The following is an 11,434-nucleotide window of genomic DNA, read 5'->3' as shown; positions in this document are numbered from 1 at the left end:
CCCTCCAACATCAAATTATGTTTACACTTATTAACTTCCGAATTAAACTTGTTATATATACACCCTTAAACCCATTCAAGATGGTAAAAGGGATTAAGACAGGGTGATCCACTATGACTGTACCTGTTTATTTTAGTCAGGCAAGCCCTTGTTTGCCTTTTGAAAAAGGCGAAAGATTTGAACCTGATTGAAGTGGTCCAAATAAGTAAAGAAAAGGTTAGATTGAAACATATTCAGTTCGCGGATGACACCTTGATTTTTGTCCTAAGGAGCACAGCTGTAGTCACGAACTATTTTCGAATTTTGGACGTTTTTGCTATAATGTCTGGATTTAAGTTGTTTTATAGTAAAATTAACATCATAACTTGGAATTCTGATAATTAGGTGTGGGCTAGTGAACTTGCTAAGCAGAATGGATGCCTTCATTCAAACTGTCTATTTACCTATCTTGGGCTTCCTCTTGGTGAGAACATAAATAAATGCTCTGCTTGGAAACCTGTGTTGACAAAGATCCAGAATAAGCTATCTTCTTGGAAGGAAAAAATCCTCTTGAGAGCAGGTAGACTTACGTTGATTAAAAGTGTACTTAATAGCCTGCTAATCAACTATATGAGTATGTTTAAGATGCCAAAATCCATGTCAAAGAATATGAGTATGTTTAAGATGCCAAAATCCCTGGAAAAGAAAATTCTGAAACTGCAAAGAAGATTTTTCTGGGGCGATTCTTTGGGTGAGAGAATGTCTATCTCTGCGATTAAATGGTCTTCAATTAAGCTCCCAAAAGACCTGGGTGGTCTTGGTGTGGGAAACATTATGCACAAGAATTTGATTCTATTATTCAAATGGTAGTGGAGATTCTCGGAGGTTGATTGCACCTTATGGAAACGAATTCTATTATCTATCTACAACATCAAAGGGTTGAAGGCATCTTCTGAGTCTTTTGGAGCAGATAAAGAAGGCCTACGGGCACAATTGTTGAGTAATGACACAAATACGCTCAAATTCAGGAAGATAATCAAAGACGGTATACAATTGAGTGTGGGAAAGGGGATTCCATTCTTTTTTGGCACGATAGTTGGTGTGATTCAGGTCCGTTAAAAACTGCTTTCCCTAAACTTTTTGCAATTTCTTTACAATGTAATGCCTATATTTGTCAGATGGATTTTCGGCAAGATGGAGTATGGTTATGGAATTTAAGATGGAGAAGATATTTATATGATTGGGAAAAGGAAGATCTTGAAAGACTAAAAATCCTTATTGAACAAATAACACCACGGATGGAAAATACAGATCGTGTAAAGTGGAGATGGTCAAATGCTTGCTATTTCCCCATTAAGGATATTGTTGACAAGTTTTATGAGTCTTCTGTAGCTATCCTTCCCAAACATATCATCAATTTTATATGGAAAATCAGTATTCCCCCAAGAGCTCAACTAATCTTTTGGCTCGCTAATTTGGAGAAATTAAAAACTATTGATTCTATTGTTGAAAATGGTATAATCGACGCCTGTCAGGCAATGTGTCTCTTATGTAGAGTGGAGATGGAAACAAATTCTCATATCTTATTTACATGTCATTTTTCATGGAGGATGTGGATGAAAATTTAGAGTGATGGGGAATTTTGGGAGTCCTCAAAAATTGTTGTGGTACTTTTACCTTTGCGTGGAATGGACTAGTGTTTAATGGAAACAAGGTAAACTCTGAAATTTAATCGTGAGTTGTGTGATCTGGTCACTTTGGTATTAGAGAAATAAAATAAAGTTCGAGAATACAGTGCCTGACTCTCCAAATTTTAACCACACGTTAAAAATTTGGGTGCGCATTTGGGCAAAGAAAATGCTTGGTTTTGAAGATATCTCATCCCATGTTTTTTCACATAATATCAACGTTGTTCTGAGGTAGGAAGTATGCAAGCTGCTGTAGCTTGGGTTTTGGTGTTGGTTATATTAATTGGGCTCTTTATGGATTGGGCAGTGTCTATTTATCCTTTTTACTATATGATTTTTGTATTTATTGATTGATGTTTCGTGGTGAATTTGGTGTGATTATAAAGAGTTATCGGTGTGTAAGGTGCTAGGATTAGAAATTGGGTGTGTGAGGTGATAGATATAAAAGTGTTGGTGTTGTATGCATAGCACACTCCTATGCTTTTTGTTTGAGTGGCCTGTCTCTTGGTCCTCTTTTTCAATGGTTTTTTCCCCTCGCGGTCTTTTTATGCCTGCGGTTTGGGGGCTCCCAAGTTTCAGTGTTTTTTCTTCTTCTTTAACATATTCCTAATTTTCATATATATATATATATATATATATATATATATATATATATATATATATATATATATATATATATATATATATATATATATATATATATATATATATATATATATATATATATATATATATATATATATATATATATATATATAGGGAGAAGTTCAAATGAAAACCATCCTTATATGAGAACCGTGAGAACCATAAAAAGGTGTTACTTTTTATATAAAAAGATGTTACTTTTTTCAGAAAAACGTGTTACTTTGGATTTGTATTTTTTTCTGACAGTTACTGTTTTTTGGTAAAAAATTCCAGATTTTTTTAAAAATAAAAGTATCACAGTTTTTATGCAAAAGTAGCACGTTTTCTGTAAAAAAGTAACACATTTTTTGGTTCTCACGGTTCGCATAGAACCGTGGTTTGCACCTGAACGCGACCCTATATATATATATATATATATATATATATATATATATATATATATATATATATATATATATATATATATATATATATATATATATATATATATATATATATATATATATATATATATATATACACATATTTATATATATATATAATATATATATATATATATATATATATATATATATATGTATATATATATATATATATATATACATATATATAAATATATATATATATATATATATATGTGTGTGTGTGTATTTATATGTGTGTGTGTGTGTGTAAATGTATATATTCATGTGTGTATATATATATAGGCAGAATCAGGTGAAAATAATCAAAGTGGTGAAAACTAAAAATCAGACTGAGATATACATATTGTGGTAAAAGGTGTACATATTATGTTATCGGTTGTACATATTTTTGTGAAAGAAAAAGTTCATATTATTTACAGATATGCCATCCGAATATATATATATATATATATATATATATATATATATATATATATATATATATATATATATATATATATATATATATATATATATATATATATATATATATATATATATATATATATATATATATATATATATATATATATATATATATACACTAGTGGAAAAAAGTGTATTTGCTGCTAATCATTTGCTGCGGTTTTTATATATACGCAGCAATAAGTAGGAAAAAGAATTGGAAAAAAAAACAATTAGTTGTTGCGGTTTTATAGAGTGACCGCAGCAAATACTCCATAGCAACATTAATTGCTGCGGTTTTTCTAGGGACCGCAGCAAATAACCCTTACACAATTGCTTAATTGCTGTGGTTAACATGGGGGCCCGCAGCAAATACCGTTACAGCATATGATATATACACAAGAGGAGCATTATTTGCTGCGGTGGAGGCTATGGACCGCAGCAAGTAACCGTTGGAAAATATAAAATTTACACAGCAGTATACATAAACCCGCCATTTCTTTTTTCACAAAACTCTTCTACAACGTACACTATACACTTTGCTTCGTTCTCTCAAGCCCATTGAAAAAACGCTTCATCTTCATCTTCCTCTTCATCTGCTTCGTTGTTCTTCTTCATCTTGACAAACGTAACAGCCTTCTTCTTCAAAGTTCTTCATCTTCATCTGCAAACTCGAAAAACACTTTGTGTTAACAGTTTCTTCAAAGTTCTTCATCTTCTTGGTTCATAAACCCACGAAATTTAATAATTGGGTCTTGTTCATCTTCAAAACCCACGACATTAAGGTATTTTTTTTCTCCTTTTAATTTGTTAAGCATTTAAGTTTTGCAAGATATTCATGAAAAAACTCAAAAATTATGGAAACCGTTTGGGTCTTGCTTTTGCTTGTATGCTAGTATCACAAATCTGAATTTGTCATGTGTCAGTTGTATCAAAGGTAGATAGTGTTGATATCCTTAGGGAGCACATACTTCGACGTGGGTTTAGGCCTCAATATCATGTTTGGGTTTGGCATGGTGAGGAGGGAGTTTACAAAGCGAAAAGTGTTGTTAAGGACGTCAATAATGTGGCCGATGTCAATGAGGATGTAGTAGATCATGTTGATGGGTATAAGATAGATGAAGAGAATATCGATAAGGATGTGGATCGTGTTGATGAGATGATGGAGGGAGTCGAGGATGAGTTAGGAAAACGTCCTCGTGTTTTTGACTTATTGATAGAGGCTTCTCAAAAGAATTTGTACCCTGGATGTACAAAGTTCACCAAACTAACAGCAGTGTTGACAATGTTCAACATTAAGTCAAAGTTCAACTGGAGTGACACTAGTTTCACAATGTTATTAGAAGCGTTAGGTGAGATGCTTCCTGAGGGAAATGAACTTCCAAAGTCGACATATTATGCCAAAAAGCTCATGTGTCCTTTCGGCTTAGAGTACCAGAAGATTCATGCGTGTCCAAATGATTGTTTGTTGTATCGAAATGAAAACGAGAACTTAGAAGAGTGTCCTAGGTGTGGGTTATCGCGCTACAAGCGTAAAGGGGCTCGGGATGCTAAAGGGCCCTCGGCTAAGGTATTGTGGTATCTTCCAATAATACCTAGATTCAAGCTCTTGTTTTCTATAAAGAAAGATGCGTTAAATTTGAGGTGGCATGCAGATAGGGTGAAGAAAGGTCACTTGCTCACACATCCATCTGATTCTCTGGAGTGGAAGAGTATTGATAGGTTGCATAAGACTTTTGGGGATGAGGTTTGTAATTTAAGGCTCGGACTGTGTACGGATGAAATGAACCCATTCGCCAATCTTAGTTCTCAACATAGTACTTGGCCTGTACTTTTAGTGATCTATAATTTGCCACCTTGGTTGTGTATGAAGCGTAAGTACATAATGCTTTCGCTTCTTATCTCGGGTCCTAAACAACCTGGCAATGACATAGATGTGTATCTTGCACCTCTCGTTAAGGATTTGAGAAAGATGTGGGATGAAGGCGTTTCAGTGTTTGATGCATATGCTAATGAGGAGTTCACCTTGCGTGTAATGCTTTTATGAACCGTTAATAATTTTTCGGCATATGGCAACTTATCGGGGTATAAGAACAAAGGGAAGAAAGCATGCCCAATATGTATCGATGACATGGAATCCACGTGGATTCCTAAGTGCAAACACGTATTCATGCACCATCAAAAGTTCCTCCCACGAGACCACCAATATCGTAAGAAGAAGAAGTTGTTCAACGGGGAGGTTGAGGACCGTGTAGCTCGTCGACCGTTGACCGGTTATGAGGTTTATGAACAGGTTAAAGGAGTTGAGACTGTATTTGGTAAAACGGGGCAAGTGCAAGGGGGTGAAGACCGATTATGGAAAAAAGAATCAATCTTTTGGAAGCTTCCATATTGGAGAGATCTACAGGTTAGGCATTGTCTTGACGTTATGCATATAGAGAAAAATGTATGCGATGCCATACTCGGGACTCTCATGAACATTCCGGGTAAGACAAAGGATGTTAGGGCCGTGCGAGATTGGTTTGAATGTAAGGGTCTTCGTCCGGAGTTGTGGGCACATGTTAAGGTGAGTAAGAAAAGAAATAGAGCTGATGAAGTTGGTGGCAGTAAGAAGAAGATGAGTAATGACAAAGTTTATTTGCCTCCAGCTTGCTACACGTTGTCCAAAGCAGAGAAGCGGACATTTTGTGAGTGTTTATATGGCATTAAGGTTCCGTCTGGGTACTCATCCAACATGAAGAGATTTGTGAGCCTAAATGGTGAGCTGAAGTTGGGAAGCATGAAATCTCACGATTGCCATGTAATGATACAAGTGTTCTTACCAATTGCAATCCGTGGAATACTGCCAAAACATGTGACATATGCTATTACCGAGCTATGTTCGTTCTTCAACACAATTTGTAGTAAAGTTCTTGATCCCATTAAACTTGATGCACTTCAACTCGACGTGATTGTAACTTTATGTAAGTTTGAGATGTATTTTCCACCTTCTTTCTTTGACATAATGGTTCATCTTATTGTCCATCTCGTTCGTGAGATCAAGCTTTTGGGTCCAGTTTTTTTAAGGTGGTGTTATCCTTTTGAAAGACACATGGGTGTTTTACAAAACAAGGTGAGGAATCCAACACAACCCGAGGGGAGTATGATTCAAGGCACTGTGAACGATGAGATTAGTAACTTTATAGCTGAGTATTTGGCCATAGCAAAGCCTATTGGACTTCCCACCTCTAGACATGAATGAAGGCTTGAGGGAAAAGGAACAACTGGCGCCAAATCCGTCACATCTCCTCGAGAAAGCCTTCTACAAGCACACTTGTATGTGTTGCATCATATTCCGGAAGTTCATCCTTTTTTGAGTGAGCATTTTGATATATTGCGCGCAAAACATCCTTCTAAAGGGGATAGGGCATTGATGCAGTTGCATAACAAGACGTTTATTAATTGGTTTCATAATCGAGTAATATGCGAAGAACTCAAGGGTGTATCCGAAATGGTTAAGTGGTTAGCTTTTGGTCCTCGTGATGATGTCAACAAATATGAGGGTTACGATGTCAATGGCTTCACATTTTGGACTGAGGGTCAAGACAAGAAGTCATCGTATCTACAGAATAGTGGGATTTCTATTTTTGCGTCATCTACATTTTACGCGAGTGTGAAGGATCATGGGCCGGTTGATGCTAAATTGGTATAGTACGGGCGGGTACATGAAATATGGGAGCTTGACTACTCTACTTTCAATATTGGTCTTTTCAAATGTAAGTGGGTAGATAATAATCGACGATGCATAAAAAATGACGACCCTTGTGGATTCACTCTTGTAGACTTAGCTCATTTGCGTGATAGTGAGGAGCCATTCATACTAGCCACACAAGCCAAGTAAGTATTTTACATTGTAGACCCGTCTGATAAAAAATGGTCTATTGTTGTACCGGGAAAAAGAAGCATCCTTGGAATAGGTGATGTTGAGGATGAGGAAGAATATGAAGCTTTTGAAGACTCCCCTCCCTTTATCAATCCAAAATCAGTGGATCAAGATGATGTAGATGATGTAGATGTTGGTTATATGCGTGTAGATCACACGGAAGGAATACATTTGAATTAAGTGATTCACAAGGTATGAATTTAAAGCTTTTTAAATTTTTTTTGGCACTTGGTTTGTTTTGCATGAAACTTTGCACATAACACTATTTGTTATATATTATTGTGTTGAACGTATTAGAATTGTAAATCATAGTCATATTCTTAATATTACTTAGCTTATGTTCTAATATATTTCTATTCATACTCTTTCAGGTACTGATATACAATGCATCTATTCAGAGACAAAATTGTCCCCGAGATTGAGACCTCGGATAATGAGCATCGTAGTAATGACAGCGAAGAAGACCAAATTGTGAGATACGAGCGTATGGCTGAAGACGCTCCACCGATTGACAATGATTTTGAAACTGAAGACGCCCCACCAATGGATGCTCTCACCACTACCAGTAAGAAAACAAAAGCGTGAGGTCCTACAAAAAACCTAAAAGTCATAGAACCCATGCATTTGGAATACAATACATTGGGTCAACCCTGCGGAAAATGGCGTAGGCAATATGGAAAACAAGTGGGTCTATGTATCCGCAAGCTTTCCATATTGCACGCATGGAACGAGGTTCCAGAGGGTTTGAAGAACTCTCTATGGCATGATACTATAGTAAGCAACTTTACTATTTTTACTCATTTATTTTCATTTTAAAATTAATTTGATTGATAGTAATAAATATAAATTTTTTTTGTAGAATCTTTTCCACATCGAGAGCGATGAGGACAAGAAGAATGTGTTTCTTTCAGCTGTTGCTGAAAGATTCAGAGATTTCAAATCCAAGGTAGTAACTGGCTGGATTACGAAGAGCCGTGCCCGTACGACCAAAAAGGTCAAAACGGGAAACGAAGGTGGAGAGCAAGCACCTTCGAAGATGCCCTACGAAATATGGGGTCACATATCGAAGAGGGATTGGGAGGCCTTTGTTGCCCAAAGAACAACTCCCATAGAAGTTGTAAGTATTTCATATTATATTATAGTTTACCAATTTGAATTTACTTTTTTTGATTCAGTCATTAAACTAACACATGACATTCGATTTCTATTGATTAATTAGGAAAAGCGTGGTAAAGCTTCTGATACTGCAAGCAAAAGGAAGTTTTACCATCGCTTGGGCCAGAAAACGTACGATGAGGTCCGAAAAGAGTGGGTGGATGCGGGTTTATACCCCAATCAAAGTTCATCCACGCCCTCATCTACGACTACCTCCGCATCTGTGAATACTCCTGCTGGAGATCGGGTGCGTGATTGGTATTGCGGGCTTCATTCCCGAGATGCAAGTGGTAAATTTACCATTAATGATCCGCGAACGAAGAAGGTTGCTGATGCTATGATAAGTTTTGAAATTATTAAGTATATTCTTGATTTGTTTTGTATTTTTGGCTTTGATGTACTTATACTAATTGCTATATATGTCACTTTTTATTTGAACAGATGGGCTGGATGGAAAAAGAAGCTACGGGGGAGTTCACCCCAAGAGGTAATGTTGACGCATTGCATATGGTCTTAGGGAAAGACCACAGTGGGCGGGTAGTCGGAAAAGAAGGCGTCCGTGTGGGGTTACAGAAGGCATTCGGCAAAGAGTCTGTTGCTACACAATCCTGAACGGCGCTGCGGGATGAAGTAGCAACCCTCCGAGTGGAGATTACGAAGGACGTTCTCGCCAAGTTGGCCGCCGTGTTGCAGAAAATGGGAGCACCCATTGTTGACTTGGCAAACCTGATTGTCGAGGATCAGGAAAGTCAACATGGGGATCCTAATGCTTCGGTCGAGCCAACACCCGCGCCCATTACCCCCGTAGCACCCCAGCTCATTACTAATACCCCTTAAGGGAAAAACCCCACACCAGAGAACATAAACTCCGTTGCTCAAAATCCGGAGCCAACTCCAGAGCCAGTGCTACAGGTACATAGTTTTAAAATATATAAGCACTTATTAATTTAAATTGCAACGCGTTTTAATATTTTATTATGATGCTTATTATACTAAACGACACAATTTTCAGGAGGCGACTCCTTGTTCTCTTTTGCTGACTCAGTTAGGTGTTGCTAGTGATGGCGACTTAACTGAGGTTGCATATGGTGTGGTCCAGCCAACCAAAGAGGGCCAAACAGTGCATTCAATGCCTGTTACAAGTGGCCACATCAGTGTGGCCGTGGAAACTATTGTAAAGGGGTTTGAAGATTTCTCACTCCCGGTTCCAATGCCAGCATGGAGCTTTGAGAAACTATCATACTCCCTAGGTAGTTTCGTCACATGGCCATATGCTTGGGTTCGATTCACTAACATGGTAAGAATCATTTGTACCTTATTTTTTTTATTTTTTGAATTGCATGCTCGCACTAATTTAATCGTATAAATTGAAATAACAAAAGAGTCTAAAGGGATCTTGGAGAGAGGTCGGTTCCTCAGCAAAGGTGTCGACTGGGTCAAAGTCGATGCCAAACACTCCAATTTTGACTGATGAGGAGCTAAAAGATCTCTCTCAAGATTGCAAATGGCTGCATTATTGTGCATCTCGCATAAGTGAGGAGGACCCACTCATTCTGAACCTGCTGAAGGAGCAATACTGCTTTTTAGAGAGCCCGTTTGTAATTATTGGTCCTAGTGACATCGGACAATTTTTGAGAGGAGAGATGCTGAACATAGCTCTTTTCCATGTCTACATGAGGTGATGTTCATTATCTTACAAGTTAGGCATTGTTTAATTGTTTTAATAACCGAATTACTAACAAAATTTTCTTATTTGTGAGTTTAGTGCGGCTTACGAGGAGCTAAATTCTTGCGAACCTCCAATAAAAATTGGATGGTTTTGTCCAAAGTCGATTTCGGGTAGTAAATGTGTAAATGATCCAGATGACGTCACAGCATACATTGAGAGTGCTTTGATTAATTCCCTTGCATCTAAACACACGTTCATTGTGGCTCCATATTGCATCTAAGCACACGTTCATTGTGGCTCCATATGTGGAAGGGTAAGCTTTATTTTTGAAATTGAACTTATCTTTTGATTTTTAAAGTAACCTAATCTCTAATTTGTTGATTTTAAATTTGCGTTTGTAGTTTGCATTGTATACTTTTGGTCATATGTCCTTTAAAGAACACTGTGCACCTCTTCGACTCATTACAAAAACCTCAAAGCCCGCCTCGCAACACAAAATTTAAAGCGTTGTTGAATGCGTACGTAATATTAATTATTTTACCAATTTGATTTAATTAAGTGTTATATATATAGATAAATAGTATTACTTTTCCCATACGTTTCAGCACAATGAAAAAAGTGCGTGGACAAATGGGATCTACATCCAGAGCCACATTTCCAAAATGGACAGCAATAAAGGTACACAAATTCGATTTTATGCGTTTTTAATCGTTTTTGTCAATTTCGCGCGTAAAGTAGCTCAAACTTGGTTTGTTATGCATGAAACATGGAACACAACACTATTTGGTATATATTATTGTGTTGAAGTGGTTAGAATTGAAAATCATAGTTATGTTGGAAATTACGTGTTAAGTTGCGATTTTATGCGTTTTTAACCGTTTTTGGAACTTTCGCGCGTAAAATAGCTCAAACTTGGTTTGTTTTGCACGAAACTTGGCACACAACACTATTTGGTATATATTATTGTGTTGAAGTGGTTATAATTGAAAATCGTAGTCATATGCTAGAATTACGTGTTAAGTTGCGATTTTATGCGTTTTTATCCGTTTTTGACACTTTTGCGCATAAAGTAGCTCAAACTTGGTTTTGATACGAAAGCGGGGCTGATTAAGGTCTTGGTTATGCAAGGATTAATGTTGTGCGGAAGCTTTGATTAATGACACAGACAAAAAATACAAATGATCATGAAAAGAACAAGAAACAACCACAAACACTTAGACAATTCTGATCTAGCAAACTGTCGAGCAGCCCTCCTTCAGCTTAGCTTCTAGGAGTCCACGGGGATTGTTAGAATGGTTTTAGGACTTTGATAGCTAGATCCAAGTACCAAGATTCCATTTCCACTTTAGCCTAGGTCATTGATGCACAAGTTTGGTCTCCACGTGTCGTGCAAGATGGTCTAGTCACTAGTTTGCTGCTGTGTCGTGAGGTCTGTATGCAGCCTTGTGTGGGCTCCTTTGGTATCTTCATTTCATACAACCACATTTGTATCAGATTTGCACGAAAC

Source organism: Amaranthus tricolor, chromosome 15, assembly GCF_026212465.1.
Source record: "Amaranthus tricolor cultivar Red isolate AtriRed21 chromosome 15, ASM2621246v1, whole genome shotgun sequence".
Lineage (NCBI taxonomy): Eukaryota > Viridiplantae > Streptophyta > Magnoliopsida > Caryophyllales > Amaranthaceae > Amaranthus > Amaranthus tricolor.
The sequence above is the reverse complement of the archived record's forward strand: the minus strand, read 5'-3'. Positions refer to the sequence as shown.